The sequence below is a fragment of the Centruroides sculpturatus genome, unplaced genomic scaffold, assembly GCF_000671375.1.
Source record: "Centruroides sculpturatus isolate CEXI.00-Female unplaced genomic scaffold, Cexi_2.0 scaffold6496, whole genome shotgun sequence".
Taxonomy (NCBI): Eukaryota; Metazoa; Arthropoda; class Arachnida; order Scorpiones; family Buthidae; genus Centruroides; species Centruroides sculpturatus.
Genome location: NW_019391129.1, coordinates 1 through 2,945, shown reverse-complemented (window position 1 = coordinate 2,945; position 2,945 = coordinate 1). Strand labels below are relative to the sequence as shown.

Below are 2,945 nucleotides of genomic sequence, written 5' to 3'. Positions count from 1 at the left end.
TATTAAATTTTTGCTTTTTTAATTTATACCAAGTAACTTTAATTTGTTCATTTATTTCCTGTTTTATTTGTCTCCAACTATCCCAATCTGTATTATTTTTATTATTTTCCATTATTTCAATTATTTGTGACTGGAAGAAATTATCTTCTAAAATTTCCTTTGTAATTTTTATATTTCTCCTCCTTTCAATTCCATTTTCTATTTTTAATTCTAATTCTACTAGTTTGTGATCTGTTAGTTGTCTATAATCATTTCTCAAAGTCATCATGTTAATACTATTTATGTTATTTAAATTTTCAGATATATATATCCTATCCAGGCGCTCCATGACCGATTGGCCGGACCAAGTATATCCAGGACAATGTGGATATTTAAAACGGTAACTGTCAATAAGACTAAAATCATCAATAAATCTCTGTAAAATTTTCCGCGAACCATCCGAATGTAAAACTCTATTTTTATCCAAAACATGTACTACACTATTAAAATCTCCGGCAATAATAAAATATTTTACCCCAATCATATACTTGTATAAACTATTAAAAACATCTTTTCGCTCAGAGACCTGAGGGGGCGCATATAGATTAACTACCCTTATCAATTTGTTACTCACCTGGAGATCCACAGTTAAAATCCTACCACCGCTGTCCGTCTTAAAATCATATACATGTATCTTTTTCTTTATCATTGTAACAACTCCGGTGCTCCTGCGACCTGCAAATGAAGCATAAATGTTATATCCAGTAAAAATTTTTCTTAAATTTCGTATATCATATAAGTCTCTTACATTGGTGTCCTGTATCATCAATATATCTATTTTATTTACCATTATATAATTCAACAAAAATATCTGTTTTTCTATATCTCGTAGTCCAGTAATGTTAACAGTATCTATTTTAAGGTGTCTGGCCATGTTTAGTTTTGCTTGTGTTGCCCATCTTTTTCTTTTTCTGTTCCATTTCTCCACCCACTCTTACTCTCTTACCTCCTATCTTTTCTTTTCCTTCACTTTTTTGTATTATAGTTCTAGACTCTCTTTCGATACTATTATCCCTTGACCTGCTATCATATTCTCTAACCTTTTCCTTTACACTAATACTTCCCATTTCTTTTTCTTTTTCTACTTCCATAATATCTCCCTCATTTTCTATCAATTCACTTTCTTTTTTCTCTTTTTCTTCATTCCTTCTTCTTTCTAGACTTTTAGCCCGCCTTCTTTCCGCACTCTTACTCCTCGGTCCTCTTTTAATAATTTCTGCATACGTTTGTATTGGGCAGTCTTCATTTAAATTATGTTCTCTTTTACAATTATAACAAGCCCTACAGTCCTTTATTAAATGATAAATACTATTACATCTGTAACATTTCTTTATAGGACATTCCGCTATTAAATGATCCGGGCTTCCGCATCGTCTACATTCCAGTTTCATTCCAGCATAGAAAATCTGGATCTGTCTTCCCCAAATTTCCAGAAAATTTGGAATTTTTTGTCTAGTAACAATAGTAATTCGATAAGTACCCGTTTTTACCTTATATTTCGAACCGATAGTATTTGCCTGAAGATTAATCACTTTTCCATAATTTCCAAACACCTGTCGTATAAGTGTCTCATCAACTTCGTGTGGAACGTATTTTACTGTTAAAGTAAGTATATCTCTTTCTAAACTTTCTATCATATAATCATTTTCATTTAAAGTTATCACTTGTCCAATTAATCTTTCTTTGACTTCCACTGAACTAACTCCTATTTCTACCACCTTATTTGGATAAAAACACACTTGTTCTACACTTCCTCTATCTCCAATTTTCTTCATTATTTCGTCTATTAATTCGTCTATCACTATTCTTTCCTTAATTACAACTCGAACTGACTTAATTTTACTTAAAGTACTTATCTTTTCTTTCTCAACTTCCAATTCCTTCGTTTTCCGTTCAGCCGGCGCCATAGCTAAACTTCCACTTCCGGGAATTATTTCCACTTCCTCTTCATCAGTGAAGACTTCATCGTTATCCGGAGTATCCAAAAATTCTGCCAGTCCAAGTCCAAGTCGAGCCATCGTCTCAGGTGTCACCGTCCCAATTGTGGCCGGGGAGATTGCTGCTTGACTTTGTGGCAAATCATCCATCTCCTTCTCCTTCACCAGCTATCTGCTGGCTTGGTAAGTGAAAGTCAAAAACAAAAGATAACTCACCAATTAAAGTCCAAACACTAAGTCCACTTTTTCTTTTTCCACAGTCCAAATTCCACACTAGGATTAGGTAGAGGTCAACAACTATCGAATCTTTGGTCTTAGCCATAAGGCCGAGAAGCGATAAAAAACACATCAAAGGTGCCGACGGGCCAAGTCTGGAAACGTACAATACACGTGTGGTGTGTCCAGGTGACGTCGATCGGCAAATATCCGTTAATACACACGAAAGAACNGCTAATCCTCGCTTGGAGAATGTCTTGCAATTACTGTAATCGCTCCTCTGGCATCTTCCGTGAATGACAACCAACTGGAAAAAGAAAAAAAATTTTTTTCTTCAATAATTAATTTCTCTATCTTTTATTATTTATTTCCCCCCAAAGGGGGGTGGGCTATCTCTGGCAATAAGTGCCAGGCCAGAGCAACCCGCGGCGGGGAGGGAGCAAGCCCCCTTTCCCGCCCCGTTCCAAAAATCAGGTTAATATCGAAGGTCTCCGATGGAAACCGTATCAGATATTAAGCTGATAAGAACAGATACTGTGGTTTCAAAGTTTGGGAAATAACTATAGCTAATTATCAAAATCCATTGGTTATCATTCAGGATCAAAATCAGCATGTTATAAAACCGCATGCTGATAGCAAGGCATTCCCAGCACGATCACGTATTTTTTCAGAGTGTGATACCAAAAACGTGCAAAGAACCACAGGCAAAACACAGAAAGGTAAGTTACAAAATGACAAACCCGACAATAAACA

At 35.4% G+C, this 2,945-nt stretch overlaps 1 non-coding gene across 1 annotated transcript; it reads right to left on the bottom strand.

Annotated features, from left to right (window-relative positions):
- Positions 1–2,571: 2,571 nt before the first annotated feature.
- LOC111617563 lies at positions 2,572–2,756 on the bottom strand. Its single transcript, XR_002755439.1, has one exon. It is a non-coding gene; the product is annotated as a U2 spliceosomal RNA (small nuclear RNA).
- Between the last annotated feature and the right edge of the window lie 189 nt (positions 2,757–2,945).